Here is a 20,640-nt window from a genome sequence, read left to right as displayed (position 1 = left end):
CAGTCGTTGATGATTGGGATGTTCAGGCTTTCACCCAAAGAGTCAACATTCGGAGCTCGTTGACTTCATAGCAGTTAAAACAAAACTTGGTGGAATATCCAGCTGTCACTAGGGCCGATGTCCATAACCGGTATCAATTGAAAATCAGGGTCGAATGTCCATAACCGTCGCTATGTAAGAGTCAAGAGAGACATTGATCGTTAACTGAGATCAAACAGGGATTGGTATCAGTCGTACAATGGGGACCGAAGAAACAGTGGGTCCGGACTAAACTCTATGAAAATGAAAGGAGAAGTGATCGAGGTCAGAGCAATCGGGGACTCATGAGCAAAAACAACTTCAACAGGCCCACCGGACCTAAAGAAGCGCCAAGATTATCAAAGTATAACTTTAACATTGATGCCACCGCTATCGTATCTGCCATCGGACGCATCAAAGATACCAAGTGACCTAGACCTTTACAGTCTGATACAACCCAAAGGGATCCCAACCTAATATGCAAATATCACGGCACTCATGGCTACAGAACAGAAGACTACCGACAATTAAGGGAAGAGGTAGCCCGACTGTTCAACAACGGGCATCTCCGAGAATTCCTGAGTGATCAGGCCAAGAACCACTTCAGGAACAGGGATTCTAATAAGCAAACCGAGTAGGAAGAGCCTCAACACGTCATTAACATGATCATTGGTATAGTCAACATTCCCTAGGGTCCGATGATAAAGCGCACCAAAGTATCCATCACAAGGGGAAAATGGACTTGGGATTACGTACCGGAAGGAACTTTATCTTTCAATGATGAAGACATTGAGGGGATCGTGAAGCCTCATAATGATGCACTGGTAATATTGGTACTCGTAAATAAATATCAAATTAATCATGTGTTAACTGATCCAGATACCAAGTTTGTCACACCCTGAAGTCGAGGAGCGCGGCCGGCGCTCAACCGAGTGAACCCGGCCAAACAAGCATGTTAGATTTCATTCTACCCACACTCATCCATGAATAAAGAGGAGATTCACTCCATTAATTAAATACTAAAAAGATTTCATTAACAACTCCCTTTTCATTTCCATTAGTAGCTTCATTCAAAATTTTCAAAATATTATAAGTTTATAGATATAATGAAAAACATGTTTGCCAAATGCCAACATTTCTAGTTCAATATCCAACATCATACACCACCCACAACCTGCCTACGGAGCCTTTAAGTATGACCGAAGAATAGTATGGAAGTGCCGGAAATAAGGCCTCGGCTATACCTCAAGACATAAAGTGTAACATCGAGTGACATCGGTCCTGGAATAGAGTAGGGCTCACCAAAACCTGCTGAATAGGGAGTAACTGCTAACGAGGACCAAAGTTGCCCGCTGCTGAATCACCTGCATCCATTGAAGATGCAGTGCCCCCGACAAAAGGGACGTTAGTACATATGGAATAGTACTAGTATGTAAGACTAACTGTCCTCTTTCAAAATAGAATGCTAATGTAAGAAAGGAAAAATCATGGAAACAACAATCAACAATCAATAATATCCAAATGCCAAGTTAAAACCTAATAATTTTCAAATTACGAAGATAATATTATTTTTGGAATACCACTATTCACAATATCAATACCATCGTACTTTTAGCATGGAGTCCGACCACGACCCGATCGGCTAGGCCATCTCATTAGAGATGCCAACCGCAATCACTCTCAATACCAATACCACCTTACTTTTAGCACAGAGTCCGATCGTGACCCGATCGGCTAGGTCATCTCATTAGAGACATCAACCACAATCATAATTTTAATTATAATTTTCAGCACAATCACCACCATGTGTGCGGCATGGTATCCGATCACGACCCGATCGGCTAGGCCATCTCACCATAATGCCGTGTGGAATATCATACTTTTCTATCAATCATCTTATCCCAATTAAGGGGAATAATTTTATCATATCAATCTCATCCCAAATAAGGGGAATAATTATAATCCACTCCTACACCGACACGTGTAGTTTCGGGGTTAGGTTATTTCAGCCTACCATTCCTCAGTGACTATCGATACTCCAAAAAATATTTTTGATTTGCTTACAAAGGAAACAACAATACAAATGCATTTACCTTATAACCTTTCATACCATATATAGCCACATTGGCACTTTCAACAACTTTCAACATCATTATTCCATTGTCTCTCTTGGCAATGCATATGATTCTTCATATAGGGCACAATGGACGTATTTTATATTCCACACATTCATTTTTTTCCTTCTCATGGATCATCATCATAAATATCAACAAATAGAATATTCTGAAAATCACAACTTTAGGTTCATTAGTAATGAAGACTTTAAACACAATGGATTTCTTTCCAAGGAATGGATTAAAATGATTGGCAATCAAAGCACAATTTAAAATCATAAACGTATAACACACCATTTCTACTCATGATTATGCAAGAGCTCAAAATATGTTGGAAATATCTACCAACATATTTGGTACCACTAGATGGTGAGGACTCGTACTACCAGTCATGAGGGTCAGCCACCAGTACCACCAGCTAGGGTCGCGAGAGGCCGAGGCCGCGGTAGAGGCTGTGGTAGGGGCAGAGGTGTAGCCCGCACCGTAGCTGGGACAGTACCTACAAATCTACCACTTGCCCTAGATCAGTACCAGATTCTAGTTGTTGATGCACCAGCTCAGGCACCACCTGTGCCTATTGTGATTCCAGGCCTTCAGTAGGCCCTGGCTCAAATTCTGACAGCGTGCACCGGCTTTGCTCAGGCAGTCTCTATCTCGACGGCCGCAGCCACTTCTCAGGCCGTGGGAGGCACAGGCACTCACACTCTCGTCGCTCGCACACCCGAGCAGGTTGTCAGGGACTCCCAACACAGGTGGCACCACCAGCCCAACCGGTTGCAGCTGCACATGATTATGTGATTCCTGCTATGCCTGAGGATGATAAGCGTAGGTTGGAGAGGTTTGGTAGACTCCAGCCGCCACCTTTCAGTGGCACAGAGAGAGAGGATGCTCAGGACTTCTTAGACATGTGTCAGAGGATACTTCGTACTGCTGGTTTTCTGGAGCCTTATGGGGTCTCATTCACTACTTTTTAGTTTTCTGGGGCTGCACTCAGATGGTGGGAGACTTACGAGAGGCGTAGGCCTGTTGGCGCAGCACCCCTTACTTGGCAGCAGTTCTCCGTGGTCTTTTTGGAAAAGCTCGTGCCTCGTCCCGCAGAGAGGAGCTGCAGAGACAGTTTGTGCGGCTTCGCCAGGGTAATATATCTATGAAGCAGTATGAGATGCGATTCTCGGAGTTGGCCCGTCATGCTATCTAGTTGGTTCCCACGGACATGGAGAGGATCATGAGGTTTATTGATGATCTCACTTTTCAGTTACAGTTGCTTATGACCAGAGAGAGGGTGTCTGGTGCTACCTTTAATGAAGTTGTCGACATTGCTAGGCAGATTGAGATGGTTCGCGGTCAGGAGAGGGTTGAGAGGGAGTCCAAGAGGCCTCGTGGTCAAGGTGGATTCAGCGGTGCTCCTTTTGGGGGGTTAGTTCCAGCATGGTAGAGGTCGTCATTTCAAACATGCTCAGTCAGCTCTGGCATTTCACCGTGGTGCATCATCTGGCCATCGTTCTCACAGTTCTCATCAGGGCCACTCATCATTCGGTGCCCTTCCAGCTCAGAGTTCAGCTCGTGCTCCATCAGTTCAAGGCTCCTCCATGCCAGGTTCTTCTGCCAGTTATCTCGGTGCTAGGGGTTCCCTTCAGTTACCGCCACCAGCACCGAGGAGTTATTTTGAGTGTGGGGAGTTTGGTCATATGTGGAGGCAGTGTCCTCATCGTCATGGAGGTCTATCTCAGCAGAGGAGCCAGACTTCAACTTCAGCACCAATTACTTCACCACCTGCCCAGTCAGCTCGGGGTGAAGGTCAGTCAGGTAGGGGTCGCCCTAGAGTGGGAGGCAGATCAGGGGGTGGCCAGGCCCATTTCTATGCCCTCCCTGCCAGACCAAATGTTATTGCTTCAGATGGTGTGATTACAGGTAGCGTCTCAGTTTGTTACAGAGATGCCTCTGTATTATTTAACCTTAGTTCCACGTATTCATATGTTTTCTCGTATTTCGCTCATTTTCTGGATATGCCCCATGAGTCTTTAGTTTTATCTGTTCACGTATCTACTCCAGTGGGCGATACTATTGTTGTGGACCGCGTATATCGGTCATGTGTGGTGACTATTAGGGGTCTGGAGACCCGAGTGGATCTATTGTTGCTCAGTATAGTTGACTTTGATGTGACATTAGGCATGGATTGGTTATCTCCATGTCATGTTGTTCTAGATTGTCACGCAAAGACCGCGATGTTGGCTATGCTGGGATTTCCGAGGGTTGAGTAGAGCGGTTCTGTAGATTATGTACCCAGTAGGGTGATTTCATATTTGAAGGCTCAACGTATGGTTGAGAAGGGTTGCCTATCTTATTTGGCTTTTGTGAGGGATGTTAGGGCAGATACTCCTACCATTGATTCTGTTCTGGTAGTACGTGATTTTCCGGATGTGTTTCTTGCAGACCTGCCGGGCATGTCGTTTGACAGGGATATTGACTTTAGTATTGATTTGGTGCCGGGCACTCAGCTCATTTCTATTCCACCATATTGTATGGCACCGGTGGAGTTGAAGGAATTGAAAAAACAGCTTTAGGAACTCCTTAATAAGGGGTTTAGTCATCCTAGTGTGTCACTTTGGGGTGTACCAGTTCTATTTGTGAAGAAGAAGGATGGTTCCATGAGAATGTACATTGATTACAGGCAGTTGAACAAGGTCACAGTCAAGAACAAGTATCCTTTGCCTCGTATTGATGATTTATTTGACCATCTTCAGGGGGCGAGGGTGTTCTCCAAGATTGATTTGAGGTCCAGTTATCACCAACTGACGATTCGGGATTCGGATATCCTTAAGACAGCTTTCAGGACACGATATGGCCATTATGAGTTCTTAGTAATGTCTTTTGGGCTGATCAATGCCCCTACAACATTCATGCATTTGATGAAGAGTGCATTCCAACCCTATTTGGACTCATTAGTTGTTGTATTCATTGATGACATCCTGGTGTACTCTCGTAGCCAGGAGGAGCACGCTCAGCATTTAAGAATTGTATTATAGAGATTGAAGGAGGAGAAACTTTATGCAAATTTCTCCAAGTGTGAGTTTTGGCTCAGTTCAGTAGCATTCTTGGGACACGTGGTGTCCAGTGAGGGTATTCAGGTGGATCCGAAGAAGATAGAGGTGGTGCAGAGATGGCCTAGACCATCCTCAGCCATAGAGATTAGGAGCTTTCGTGGTTTGGCGGGTTACTATCGTCTCTTTTTGGAGGGATTTTCATCTATTGCATCGCCCTTAACCAAATTGACCCAAAAGGGTGCTCCATTCAGGTGGTCGGACGAGTGTGAGGAGAGCTTTCAGAAGCTCAAGACTACTTTGACCACAGCTCCAGTGTTAGTTTTACCATCAGCTTCAGGTTCTTACACTGTGTATTGTGATGCCTCGAGGATAGGCATTGGTTGTGTTCTGATGCAGGAGAGTAGGGTGATTTTCTATGCCTCGCATCAATTGAAGACCCATGAGAAGAACTATCTTGTCCATGATCTTGAGTTAGCAGCCATTGTTCACGCATTGAAGATTTGGCGCCATTATTTGTATGGGGTTCATTGTGAGATCTATACTGATCACCGGAGTCTCCAGCATCTGTTTAAGCAGAAAGATCTTAATTTGCATCAGCGGAGATGATTGGAGCTTCTTAAAGACTATGATATCACTATTTTGTACCATCCGGGGAAAGCCAATGTGGTGGCCGATGCTTTGAGTCGCCGGGCGAAGAGTTTGGGGAATTTAGCATATCTTTCGGTAGCAGAGAGACCTCTGGCATTGGATGTTCATGCCTTAGCAGACCAGCTTGTGAGATTAGATATTTCGGAGCCGAGTCGGGTGTTGGCTTGTGTGGTCTCCAGGTCTTCCCTTTATGACGGTATCAGGGAGCGTCAGTATGATGACCCCCACTTGCTCGTTCTTCAGGACAAGGTTCGGAGAGGTGATGCTAGGTATGTGACTATTGGCAGTGATGGTGTGTTAAGGATGTAGGGCCGGATATGTGTGCCTAATGTAGATAGGCTTCGGGAGTTGATTCTTGAGGAGGCCCACAGTTCGCAGTATTCCATCCATCTGGGGGCCGCGAAGATGTACCAGGATTTGAGGCAACACTATTGGTGGAGGTGGATGAAGAAGGATATATTTGAGTTTGTAGCTCGGTGTCTCAACTGTCAGTAGGTTAAGTATGAGCATCAGAGACCGGGTGACTTGCTTCAGAGGTTAGAGATCCCAGAGTGGAAGTGGAAGCAGATCACTATAGACTTTGTAGTTGGGCTCCCACGGACTTCGAGGAAGTTCGATGCTATGTGGGTTATTGTGGATCGGCTGACCAAGTTAGCGCACTTCATTCCAGTGGGCACTACTTACTCTTCAGAGCGGCTAGCTGAGATTTACATCCGAGAGATTGTTCTCATGCATGGTATCCCAGTTTCCATCATTTCAGATAGGGGGACTCAGTTTACATCGCAATTTTGGAGGGCTGTGCAGCGAGAGTTGGGTACTCAGGTTGAGTTGAGCACAACCTTTCACCCTCAGATGGACGGGCAGTCCGAGTGCACTATTCAGATATTGGAGGACATGTTACGTGCTTGTGTCATTAACTTTGGGGGTTCATGGGACCAGTTTCTGGCACTCGTGGAGTTTGCATATAACAACAGTTATCAGTCGAGTATTCAAATAGCTCCGTACGAGACTTTATATGAGAAGAGGTGTATATCTCCGGTTGGATGGTTTGAGTCGGGTGAGGCTAGGCTTTTGGGTACAGACTCAGTCCAGGATGCATTAGATAATGTGAAATTGATTTAGGAGCGGCTTCGCACGGCATAGTCTAGGCAGAAGAGTTATGCGGACAAGAAGGTCCGTGATGTATCTTTCATGGTTGGGGAGAAGGTTTTGCTGAAGGTATCACCCATGAAGGGTGTTATAAGGTTTAGGAAGAGGGGCAAGTTGAGCCCCCGGTTCATTGTGCCTTTTGAGGTGCTTCAGATGATAGGGGAGGTGGCTTATAAGCTTGCCTTGCCACCCAGCTTGTCGAGTGTGTACCCAGTATTTCATATTTCCATGCTCCGAAAGTATATCGGAGATCTGTCCCATGTTTTAGATTTTAGCACGATTCAGTTGGAGGGTGATATGACTTATGATGTGGAGTCGGTGGCTATTTTGGATCGGCAGGTTCGAAGGTTGAGGTCAAAGGACATAGCTTCAGTGAAGGTGCAGTGGAGAGGGTAGCCTGTAGAGGAGGCCACCTGGGAGACCGAACAGGAGATGCGGAGCAGATATCCATGCTTATTCGAGACTCCAGGTATGTTTCTAGACCCGTTCGAGGACGAACGATTGTTTAAGAAGGGGATGATGTAACAACCCGGCCGGTTGTTTCGAGAGTTATACCCCCATTCCACTATTTCTGCTTCTTTTTGTGCTTTTCAGCTATTTTATGATATACCGGGTTAGGTGGTTCGAGTCCGGAGTGGATTGAGACACTTAGTCTCTAAAGTAGAAGCTTAAGTTGGAAAAGTCAACCGGATGTTGATCTATATGTAAACGATCTCGGATTTGAATTTTTATTGTTTTGTTAGCTCCGTTAGATGATTTTGGACTTAGGAGTGCGTCCGAAATGTGATTTGGAGGTCCATAGTGGAATTAGGCTTGAATTGGCAAAATTTGAAAATTTGGCGATTTCGGTTGGCACTAGAAAATTTAATATCGGGGTCGGAATGGATTTTCGTAAGTTGGAGTAGGTTCATGGTATCATTTCTGACGTGTGTATAAAATTTGAGGTCATTCGGACGTGGTTTGGTAAGTTTCGGCATTGTTTGTAGAATTCAGAATATTTGAAATTTTTAGGCTTGAATCCGAGGGTAATTTGGTGTTTTGATCTTGTTTTAAGTGATTCGAAAGTTAGCCTAAGTTTGTATGTTGATATATGACTTGTTGGTATTTTTGGTTGAGGGCCTCGGGTGTGTTTTGGATGGTCGACGGATTGGTTTTTGGTGTTTGAGAGTTGCTGGTGTGAATTCTGCTGGTGTTTCCGCACCTGCAGAAGGGGAGTCGCGGGTGCGAGGTCGCAGGTGCGCTTGGGAAGTTCGCAGGTACGGGCATTTCTAGGCTAGGCAGGATGCGCAGGTGTGAGATATTGGTCGTATATGCGAGCCCGTAGGTGCGAGACTTGGGGTGCAGATGCGGAGAAGGGGATTTTTGCAAGCTTCGCAGAAGCGGAGGGAGATGCGCACGTGCGAGATTTGGAGCGCAGATGCGGAAAATGGGAGGCCAAGGCTGGAGCACAGGTGCGAAGGATTGGCCGCACATGAGAGCCCGCAGGTTCGAGGCCTGGGCGCAGGTGCGGAGGCTGAGGAATTAAGTAGGTTTCGCTAGTGCGGTCCCGCAAGCGCGTGGAATAGGCCGCAGGTGCGCAAAACCTGGGCAGAAGGCATATATTGCACACTTCGCGAATTTTGGTTCATTCTTCACCATTTTCAGTCGGGTTTGGAGCTTTTGGGGGTGATTTGAAGAGGGATTCAAGGGGGTTTTCATTGAGGTAAGTTGCTTGAGCCCTAATACTCGTGTTTATTGTGATTTCCCATTTTTTAATCATGTAATTAGTGGAAAAATGGGATGAAAATGAGGAATTAGGGCTTGGAATTTTGGAGAGTTTAATTTAAGGATTTGAGGAACCAAATGATGTCAGATTTTGATAAATTTCATATATGTGGACTCGTGAGTGAATGGGCTTTCTAGTTTTGTAAATTTTGTCGAATTTCGAGAGGTAGGCCTGGGGGCCGGGTTTGAGCCAACCTCGGGATTTTGGGCTAATTTGATAGTTTTTCTTGTGGAATTCATTCCATTAGCATAAATTGATGGTATTGTATTGATTGTTAATAGATTCAGAGCGTTTTGAGGCCGAATCGAGGGGCAAGAGCATCGCGGAGTAGGGATTTGATCGGTTTGAGGTAAGTGACGATTGTAAATCTAGTCCTGAGGGTATGAAAAACCGGATTTTGTATCATTTTACTATTTTGAGGTGACGCACATGCTAGGTGACAGGCGTGTGGGCGTGCACCATTGGAGATTATGACTTGGTCCATCCTGTAGCAATTGTAAAGTTGCATATTTTGTTGAAACTATATAATACTTATGAGTTTTAGAAATGAGTTTCTATAAATTGGGTGGAATGCCATGTTTGGGCCTTATGCCATTGCTGTTTGGACCCTTAGGGGTCTTTTTCTTACTATTCTCTCACTGTTTTCAATTGAAAATCTATACTCAATCATGGTTATACCTGTTTACTGCATAACTCGATTTTATCACTCTGTTTTGATGCATATAAATGTTGTTTTGGGCTGAGTACCATGTTTTTACTGAGAGCTCGAGCGGCTTGAGAGGTTTACGACTGAGTGAGGCCGAGGGCCTGATTTGTGAGGATATTTATGGGATCGGGCTGCACGCCGCAGCATGTTTGATATAGGCCGAGGGCCTGAGTGATTTATGCCATGATTTGGCTTGATATAGTGCTTGGGCTGAAGGAGCCCCTCCGGAGTCTGTACGCAACCCCAGTGAGCGTAAGTACCTACTGAGTGCGAGTGTCGAGTGTTGAATGACTGGGAGGCATGAGTGATTGTGAGGTATGCCCGAGAGGCATGAGTGATTGTGAGGTATGCCCGAGAGGCATGAGTGATTGTGAGGTATGCTAGAGAGGTTGTATACGAGTGATTGTGAGGTTTGCCCGAGGGGCTGTATACGAGTGATGTTTCCCGAGGGGCTGTGTATGATTTCATCATTTTTGCTCACCTTTTTATTGAGCCTTTGTTTGAAACTGTTGAAAAATATGTTTAAACGATTTTTACTGGAACTGGGTTTAAACGAGATGAATTGATTCAAACACTGATTTTTAAAGCTTGTTGTATTTTACCAAGATTTCATGATATGAACTTTATATGCTTTATTCTTCATCACTGTTGCTCAGTCTTTATTTACTGTTGTTGATTACTAAGTTGGCATACTCACGCTGCTCCCTGCACCTTGTGTGCAGATCCAGGTGTAGCTGGACACGGTAGCGGTTGTTGACTATTCCGGTTGCAGAGTTTCTCGGGGATAGCAAGGTAGCTGCCTGACGATCGCAGCACTGCTCTTCTCCCTCTTATCTTCCTTTAGTTGTATTTAACTTTTTTCCAGACTATGTTAGTCTCGATATTGTTAGACAAATTGTAGTAGATGCTCATGACTAGTGACACTTTGATGTCGGGCTTTTCTTTTCCGCACTTTTGTTTTTGATTTGGACTCATTTACGAAAGTTTTTATGTTAAATAGCCTTGAAATTTTTCTTTGAAATAAAAATATCGGTTTGTTTTGGAAATGAGTCGGCTTGCCTAGTTCCACGATAGGCACCATCACTACAGGGTTAGTTTGGGTCGTGACATAAAGCTACCCGGTTTAGCGCTTGTTATGCTTCATTAAACAGGCAGGGGGCGTCTACCTCGTTCATCTTAGCTTGGTCTTCCTCGGTTACCAGACATTGAAGGTAGATGGCCACTTCTACAGGGGCAGAGAGGACCCCGAGCATCCTCCGGAATGGAGATGACGATCGACCGCTTCCGGTCAGGATCCACACTCGGAGCTGGGAACCGGTTGATCGATTTCAGGCTTAAGGAAGGCCTACTTGTTCCCTAAGATGGACTTTTCTTCGGGACCTCCAAGTCACCCAATCTGGTGACTTACTCCGTGGCAGTAGAATCCACTCCATCAAAAAAGTCACGGAAGGGGTCGCCTGCTCTGTAGTCCCTCTCGATGGGAGGTTCATTCACCGTCTGAGTCTCGTTATATATGGACTCGATGAACGAGGGCGACTTGTTGATGTCTATCACACCATGTGCTTCCTTTGGGGCATTGCCGACATCCCAGAAAGCTTCGGCTACAGCCTCCTCGTCGGCCTCCCTAACTTTAGGCAAATCGGCCTCACCTCTCTTCGGTTCGGAGGCCCCTTGCTCCGCGAGTTGCGATGACACGCGGGCCATCAGATCGAAGGCTTCCCCTTATACTTTAGATTCGCCCCTTAACCGATAGAGTGAATCCAAAGATGGTGCTCGAGCACTTCTACTTTCTTTGGATTTGCGCACCAACCTTCTCCTTAGTTTCTTCTTTTCTGAGCTCGGAGAACTCGGAGCCCTCTTCCTTTTCTTATCATCACCCTATCTCGGAGCAGGGGACTAGGCGGAGAAGTTCTCGCCACCGGATGGAGGCCTCAGTGTGATGTTCTTGGATAAACATTCAAAAGGAAATGAAACAAATGAGAACTTAATGACACGAGAGGAACCCAAATATTACTTACTCGGGAAAGGAATCTCACCATGAGAATAGGCCTCCCACCGGCCCTTCGAAAGTTAGCGCCATGATCACTCGAAATACGGCCTTTGTAACACGATGCCCTCGACCCACTCCTTGAGTCGAGAGACTGCATTCGGGACCCGAGCGACAGCTGCACCACCACAAAGCACCGATAAGAAGGAAAGAAAAAGGTATAAAATAAGATTTTGAAAACGAAATTTCACTTAAATTTTATATTCCACTTCTCAGGGAATGACATGCGCTCAACTGGGACCAAGTATGAGGTCCTTACTCGGACGAAACATCCTATCCAACCTCTATCCTGATCTTCATCAATACTCAAAAACGGGGCTTTACTGGCCCGACACGCGAGCTTGATCAGTCCCTCCCATCCCCCTTCCCCCCCCCGAAAGATTCGGGGACTATATAAGCACATGAGGTGGTCAACGGTGAACGAGTATCCATCTATCTTGCTCACGAAGAACCTAAGAAGGATCATGATCCTCCAGAAGTAGGGGTGAATTTGACCGAGGCTGTAAGGCCCCGTAAAATTTCGGCAAGGAATTTAAGGGTTCGTGGTGTCGAGGTAGGCTTACATGTTTGAAGAATTTACTGATGAGTTGATGAAAATTTTTGGAAGAATAAGGCAATTCTGCGGTCTATTTCGCGACCGCAAAACCGGTTTGTGGGCCGCATATCCATCGCATAGTTGAGCAGAGAGTTGTTGAATTTTGCAAGTTGTTTTGCGACCATTCTGCAGTTGCATGATTTATTTTGCGGCTGCATAAGTGGTCTGCGGACCGCAAAATGGTTGCAGACCTGACCAGTCTAGCCCGGATGTTTTAGGACCATTTCGCGGTCCTGTTTGCGGACCGCAGAGTTGAGATCGGAAGGTCCATTTTCTTATTTTTATAACCCGAGCCCATTTTGTTAAATAGCCTTTGGGGTTTATTTTTGGGCCATTATCATGATTTAAGAGAGAGATAAGAGCATTTTAGGGAGAGAAGGAGGAAACCTAACATTCTAATCATCCAATCTTGCTCAAGCCTTGAAATGTAACAAGAAATCTCACAAGTTCTTCATCTAAGAGGTACGGTTCAATACCATAGTTTTCAATTTTGAATTTGGGTAGAAGATGGTTAATTAGGAGTATAAATCTTGGGTGTAAGAGTATTATTTATACATGCATGTACCAATAAGGTTTGTGGGAAGATATTTGAGCTCAAATAAGTAAAGATTGGGTTGTGGAATGAAGGAAATCTTGTAAAAGAACCTTGTAGTCAAATTTGCACACCTAGTGTTTGATAAAATGCTTAAATGAGTTGAAACCATGAATTCCTAATTTGTGTTCAATTTTGTTATGTCTCAAAATAGATTAGGATTGCTAGGATTTTCGGAATGTTGTAGTAATATAAGGAAAGCTCAAAGCGAGGTATGTTGGATAAACTACTCTCTTAGAATTGAATTCCATGATGTTCCCGTTAGTTTCAAGTATGGTGCCTGTACAGTTTGGGAAAGGGTTTTGATTTGGCTCAAGTTCCTTATTCCCATGTTCGGAGTTGTCCACAATAAATTTGATTGTCCCGAGTAAGCAAAGTGTCTAGAATTATGTATTCAAAATGTGTTCCGAATGTTCCTATCACATTATGTCATCCTTCGGGAATGTGTTCAAGAATGATATGTGTATTAAAATATTATGGCTTTGAGTTGTGTTTTAAATGAGAGTCCATTATGCTTAACTTGGAAAGAATACTCCATGCATCTAAAACTCCTATTGCTCATATGTGTACCTAAAGTCTTGATTTGAAATGCCTTATTGTTGATAATCTATAAGGATGATGGAAAGTGAAAGAAGTGGGTTGAAGATGTAATGTGTGGCCACCGTGCCGATAATGATAGTTATACTTCTGTCTAATAGTGCCAATGAAATGAAATGATATGAGAAAGGTTATGAAATTTGCCTTGGTTCAATTGTTCCAAATGGACCTCGAAAATAAATTTGCCTAAAAGCTTATGTCCTCAAGTCGTGCTCCAATGTGGCTGATTTAACTAATGATATGTTTTGTAAATATTTCCAATGTGTTTTAAGCCTTTACATATTTGTGAGTTAAAATTGTGCATTGCCCTTTTGGGAAAAGTATTTCAAAAATAAATGGTATATTTCTCGTTTATGATTTTAACGTGTGCATCTATTGCTGGTCAGTCTGCCCCATTCTTTGGGAAGAAACCTATAGTGTTTAAAGTTTTCATTACTAATGAACTTGAAGTTATGATTTATGGAATATTTGATTTGTTGATATTTATGATAATGATACATGAAAGGAAAAAAAATAAAAGTGTGGAATATGAAATACGGCCATTGTGCCATGAATGAAAAATCACATGTATGGCCAAGAAAGCCAATGAAATAATGATGTTGTAAGTGGTTGAAAGTACCAATAAGGCTATAAATTATGCGAAAGGTTATGAGGTAAATGCAATTATATTTATGTTTCCCTTGTATAAAGATTATTCCCCTTATTTTGGTTGGGAGATCTTTAGTACTGATATACGACTATTCACAATACCACCATTCACAATGCCAGTACCACCATTATATTTATGTTTTCCTTGATCGGACACCATGCCGCACACATGGTGGTGATTGTGCTGGAAATTATAATTAAAATTATGATTGTGGTTGATGTCTCTAATGATATTACCTAGCCGATCGGGTCGCGAACGGACTCCGTACTAAAAGTACGGTGGTATTGGTGTTGAGAGTGATTGCGGTTGGCGTCTCTAATGAGATAGCCTAGCCGATCAGGTCGTGATCGGACTCCGTGCTAAACGTACAGTGAAATTGATATTGTGAATATTGGTATTGTGAATAGTAGTATTGCCAAAAATAATACTCTCTCCATTTCAATTTATGTGAACCCATTTGACTGGGCACGAAGTTTAAGAAAAGAGAGAAGATTTTTGAACTTGTGGTGTAAAATGAGGCACATATATTTTGTGTCGCTATAAATCATTGCATAAAGGTAAATTATTTCCAAATAAGGAAAGAGGTCATTCTTTTTGGCACAGACTAAAAAAGAAATAGTTCACATAAATTGAAACGGAAGGAGTATTATCTTCGTATTTTGGAAATTATTATGTTTTAACTTGGCATTTGGATATTATTGATTGTTGATTGTTGTTTTCATGATTTTCCCTTTCTTACATTGGCATTCTATTTTGAAATAGGACAGTTAGCTTTACATACTAGTATTATTCCATATGTACTAACGACCTTTTTTGTCGGGGACGCTGCATCTTCAATGGATGCAGGTGGTTCATCAATGGGCAATTTTGGTCCTCGTTAGCAGTTACTCCCTTTTCAACAGGTTTTGGTGAGCCCTAATCTATTCCGGGCCTAATGTCATTTGATGTTGTACATTATGTTTTGAGGTATAGCCAGGACCTTGTTGCCGGCACTTACATACTACTCTTCTGTTGTACTTAGAGGCTCCATAGACAGGTTGTGGGTGGTATTTGATGTTGGGAATTGAACTAGATGAGTTGGTATTTTGGCAAATATGTTTTTTTATTATATCTATAAACTTGTAATAATTTGAAAATTTTTAAATAAAGCTGCTAATAGGAATAAAATGGGAGTTGTTAATGAACTCTTTTCAGTATTTGATTAATGGAGTACATCTCCTCTTTATTCGTGGATGAGTTTGGTTAGAAGAAAATCTAACAGGCTTGCTCGGCCGGGTTCACTCGATTGAGTGCCGGTCGCGCCCCCCGAGTTCGGGGCGTGACAGAGGCATACCTCGTATCTTTTGCAAAAGTCGATAATGATCAGATCCAATGGACCCGGTGTAAATGGATAAGTGTAAACACTTAAGTATCCCTCGTCGTGGGTAGTAATGTCTTCATCGGGTCCGGGAACCACCACATGCTTGTTAACCCAATTGTAATCTTTTTTGACCATAGGGAGGACTTCTTCGATGATCGAGCATATGTATCTCGAGACCTCCTCACACCGGCCTTGTACGGGGTAAGGTTTTTCAACCTTGAAATTGGCGGTTATCGAGCATCCTCCAAAGACGAACATTTTCAATGGGGGTTTCGGTACTGGTCCCTCGATAGTAGTAAGCGAAATGGTCTCCTCGGTAGCTGACCGCGAGATAGAAGGAGTTTCCTTTTGGGGAACGGTTTTTGAAGTCTTCGCCATTTCTTTGAAAGTGGAGGAAAGATGAGGAAAACGAGGAAGTTAAAGGAGTACACTTGATGGCTTGAGATGGAAATGAACAAGGTTTCTTGCAAAAGATCTCAAATAACCAAAGTATAACTGGTTGAAAGTATTGAAATTTCGAAGGTACGATGGTAGAAGGTTTGAATGTAAAGTTGGAATAAACAAAGGAAGATGTATTTATAGTATTTCAGTGGTTGTTCACATCGAGTAATGGCCAACCGGCAACTGACATGCATTTAATGCTATTAAAACTTGACTGACGAGACGTTTTGTTTGTTTTATCGTTTATGTCGCGGGTATTGAAGTAAGAATCGGAAGCTCATGTCGTTTCTCGTCGTCTACTCTCCGAGAAACAAGGGGACTATCTGTATACGTTCGAAATCGAGATCGACCCAAGTCCTACCGGGCTAGAACCTGGGGTTGGAACGTCTGCCTTCGAGAATATCGAGGCCGTGATCCCGGAATTGATCCTAGCCCCGAATGAGCTCGAAGAAACATTGTTAGCATAACAGAAGACCGAAATATCCGTGGCCAATCGGATATTACGGCGGGAATCTCGGCACGTATCAATGAGGAAATGGCAATCGGCAAATCAATAGATTTTTTTACCTTTTATAGAATTGTACCTAAAGTAGGACTCCTATACTATATAAGGGGGTCTGATAATTCATTTAGCACATTGGAACACGCATTCAAAATAAATACATTATTATTTTTCTCTTTAAGCTCTTGTTCTTCTGTATCGTGATACCGATCAAAGTGCATCTCGCTCGAGGGTGGCTAACCTTCCGGGACTGAAACTGTCTAATTTGTGTGGTTTGAATTTACTTTATCATTGTTTATTTCAACTGCAACTTAATTTATCACTTTGTATCAAGTTAATCCGCGTATCCTTAAAACCACTTACAAATTCAATTGTTATCCGATTTTGAGGGTAAACAACAATTGTCGTCGGAGGAACATAAATCTACCAAAGGAAATCCCTGGTTTTGCAAATTAGCTTGGCAGCAACAGTATATATAGACTTATTTGGCGTTTTTCTAATTCTATTAATTACGTAATGGATTAGGAAGGGAAAGAAATAGGGGGTTGTGACAATTGAATTCACGCTTATAGTGTAGAATATTTATACTGATATTATATTACTATAAATTTTAGTGGTAACTTATTTGGCCTTTATTTGTTCCAAAAACCGACGAAAAAATGTTCTCAATTTTTGGCAAAAACAGGAACAACTTAATAATGATTAATTGAAAAAAGAATCAAAAAAGTCTTTCAAAAGAATTTCAGCACTTATGAAAAACAACCATCATATCGACGGTCGAGACACTGAGTTGAGTGTTTTTTTTTTTTCTTTCAAAACAGCCCAAGGTTAAATAGGGCTTGGTTCCGGAAACTATGGCCCAAAACCAAACCTGGTTCTTCCAAAACCAAAAATTGCCTTCAAGGTTAGAGGTCAGACTTCAGAGAATTAAAGAAAGGACATTATTGAATTAAACGATAACAATAAGATTAGTACATTTGTTTAAAAAGCACTATTTTGTTACTCGGGCTTTATTTGATTAAGAAAATGCACTATTTTCTTATTAACCTTTCCTTTCCTTCTTAACTCCAAACGACGTCAAGATCTTCTTTTTTCTGTTGCTCCCTCGTTTATTTTCCAAGTATAGCATAAGAATAGAGTGTATGTTGGGTCAACTTTGTTGAGTTGAAGAAAGATGGGCCCAAATATGACGAGCTGCATTTACATGCTTGCATGTCAACAGAATTTCGTAATGTCCATTGACCACAATCCCGCCCCAACCAATGACAATAAGAAAGTGAAATGACACTTGAAATCATATAATTTAAAAGTAAATTTTGATTAGCCTAATCATTTGCCGCATCTTTCTCTTGGCTAAACGCCTCCTTAAAATCATTTAATTTAAAAGTAAATTTTGATTTTCGAAAATCAAAACAAATCACTTACCTGCAAATCATATATATATATATATATATATATATATATATATATATTATTAAAGCAATAAAGTTTGCCTTCTCATTTAGCCAAGTGATAAGTTATTAAAAAGCCAAGTAGCAACCTATTATCAAGCCACTTGGCAACTTAGTACAATTAAAATAGAGATTGTAATACACAGATTTTTAGGCCAAGAAACACTCAATCATCCCAATTTTATTGCCTCTTTTCTAAAAATTTTCATTACTTAAAGTTAATTGTATATGTTTTCAACTAAATAAATTAAAAATACTGAAAAAATACAGAAACACTACATCTTAAACAAAAGAACCGTATTTCATATTTACTATACCTTCTTATCTCTATCTCTTCCTAAAAAAATTCTCAATTCTCATGTTAACTCAATTGTCAACATAACTTGGTCATCGAAGATGAGAAGAAACTCAGCATCAAAAAACGGCGTATGTTTACAAAATTAGAAATGGGCTAAGACCTCCTCAGATCGGAATGGTTATTATCTAAAATGGAGGGATTTTTACTTGGAAAAGATTCACAATTTTCCAGCAGCTATTACATTTTATCATCTCCAATCAAAATCCAATTCGAGGTATGTTTGTGCATATGACTTTCCTCCTTAATTTTTGATATAAACCCTAAATTAGTTGCTTGGAATTCAAATCTCTATATAATATTCAATCACACATTTTTCGGTTCTTTTTATGAAATTTTCTTTTTCATAAAATTTATGCCCCTTAGAACATGTGTATTGTTTCTTATTTATAGCAAGTAAAAAGATTATGAGAATATATATTATATACTTTACATATATATAGCAACTGAAAGTACTTTGAGGAGGTAATAATACTTAAAGTTGATGGTGGTTTAATACTTGAACATTCGCTGACGTTGCCGTCGTTGATACTATGGTTCGTCTCTCTCTCTCTCTCTCTCTCTCTCTCTCTGCTAGCCCCGATTCCCTATTTATTGCTCCCTCTATCTCATTTTGTGGTCACTTCACTTGTCGGGGTGCTTGGTGTCGGGTTCGGGAGAGTTTCGGGGTGGAATGGGACACATAGTCCCAAATTGAAAGTTAAAGTCATGGTTTAAATTGTGTGAAAACGACTTCGGAATGGAGTTTTGACAGTTCCAACAGCTCTGTATGGATATTTTGGTCTTAGGAGCGTATCCGAATGTTGATTTAGAGGTCTGTAAGTTTCAAAGTGGAACGGAACACATAGTCCCTAAATTTAAAGTTATAGTCATAGGAGTCAACCGTAGTTTGAATTATGTGAAGACGGATTCGGAATGGAGTTTTGACATTTTCAATAGCTCCATATAGTTATTTAGGTCTTAGGAGCGCGTCCGGATATTGATTTCGAGGTCCGTAGGTTATTTCGGTGTTAATTGGCGGAAGTTGAAAAGTTGAAAGATTTTGAAGGGTTTGACCAGGAGTGGACTTTTTGATATCGAGATTAGATTCCGATTTCGTAATGTCAATTATGACTTGTGTGCAAAATTTGAGGTCAATCGGACTTGATTTGATAGGTTTCGGCATCGAATGTGGAAGTTAGAAGTTCAAAAGTTCATTAGGCTTGAATCGATGCGCAATTCATATTTTTGATGTTGTTTGATGTGATTTGAGGTCTCGACTAATTCGTGTCGTGTTTTAGGGCTTGTTGGTATGATTGGTGGAAGTCATGGGGGCTTCGGGGGTGATTTAGATCGATATCGGATCATTTTTGGACTTATACAATGGCTGAAGCTCCCAGCTTCTGGTGTTATCGCACCTACGGTGGAATTCGACGCAGATGCAGACTTGCATGTGCTAGCGATGGAGCATAGAAGCGGAAATTGGCAGTCCAGGCATGACTCACGGGTGCAAAAAAGGTTCCGCAGAAGCGGCTTCGCTTCTGCAGTGGGGGAATGCGCAGGAGCGAGTGAGGTCGCAGGCGCGACACGTTTTGTCGCAGGTGCGGCCGTTTGCTCGTAAAAGCGGACTTAGTGGATTTAAGTGAAGTCTGCACCTGCGATGTAAATTCCGCAGGTGCAGAACCGCTGATGCGGTTGTTGGTTCACAGATGCGAAATCGCTGGGCAGAAAAGGCCTAAATTCGAGGGTTTGATTTCATTATCCATTTTTGGACCTAGAGAGCTAGCATTGAGGCTAAATTTTATGGAATTTCAGAGGAAGCATTTGGATAAGGATTCTTTTTTGATTAATTCCCACGAATTTATTGTTGTTTTCATCATTTAATTAGTAATTTTAGTTGGAAATTTGGGGAAAATTAGAAAAACTTCTTAGGCTAAAAATTGGAGATTTGAAAGGCGATTTGAGGTCGGATTTGAGTATTCTTGTATGGTTGGACTCGATATCGAATGGGTGTTTAGATTTTATGATTTTGGTCGGGTTCCGAGACGTGGGCTAGGGTTGACTTTTTGGAGCGATTTTTCAATTCTTTGCTAAAGTCGTAATTTCATTATTTAAATTAGTTTCCTATAATTATATTTATAGTATGAAATTATTTTGTCTAGATTTGAGCCGATCGGAGTTGGAAAATCAAGGGAAATGCCTTCTTATTAATTGAATGAGCGAGGTTTGAGGTAAGTGACTCATCTAACCTTGTATGGGGGAAACTTCCCTTAGGATTTGGTATTGTTGTGACATTTTATGATATGTGAGGGCTGTGTACGCACGGTGATGAGTGAGTACACGGGCTAAATGTTGAAATTTCAATTTTATCTAAGTAGTTTCCTTTTTATGCCTTAACTGAGTTACTTTAGCATGTATAGTCATCATGTTTAGCCTATTTCACATGTCTACTTTTCTTATCTCTTATTTGCAACTTGTACTACATGCTTAGTCGAATTACCTACTTTCTTGATTCCATATTCCTTATTTGACTGTGGGATTCTTTATTGAAATTGTTATCCTTGAAATATCATCGTTTCAATTGTTATGTTTTGGTTTCCGTGATTATTGTTGAGATGATTATTTGGT

Source organism: Nicotiana tabacum, chromosome 4 (assembly GCF_000715075.1).
Source record: "Nicotiana tabacum cultivar K326 chromosome 4, ASM71507v2, whole genome shotgun sequence".
Lineage (NCBI taxonomy): Eukaryota > Viridiplantae > Streptophyta > Magnoliopsida > Solanales > Solanaceae > Nicotiana > Nicotiana tabacum.
This window is presented reverse-complemented; position numbering follows the sequence as displayed.